This window comes from Halyomorpha halys, unplaced genomic scaffold, assembly GCF_000696795.3.
Source record: "Halyomorpha halys isolate HHAL.00 unplaced genomic scaffold, Hhal_1.1 Scaffold202.1, whole genome shotgun sequence".
In the NCBI taxonomy this organism is placed as follows: domain Eukaryota; kingdom Metazoa; phylum Arthropoda; class Insecta; order Hemiptera; family Pentatomidae; genus Halyomorpha; species Halyomorpha halys.
The window spans coordinates 479,113-479,454 of NW_027116652.1; positions in this window are offsets into that span (position 1 = coordinate 479,113).

The following is a 342-nucleotide window of genomic DNA, read 5'->3' on the forward strand; positions in this document are numbered from 1 at the left end:
AAAACAAATGAATATTAAAATGATACATAAAATAAAACATATTAAAAACCCTTTATACATCAACATATACTATTTACACAAAAAGAGTATATTACAATATGTATAGGATTCCAAGACAATTTTCCATTTGTGTATCAATGCATAATTACATTTTTCATTTATAATTTTTTTTTTCAATTTTCATTTTTTATATGCTAATTTTAACTGCCTATAACTTAGAGGGGACATTGGCAAACATTGAAAAGAGATATCACATATACTCCAGACGACAGGTAAAAATAAAATAAAGTAATTTAAATATATATTATATACATGAAAATTATTTCCCAATAAGCATAAAAT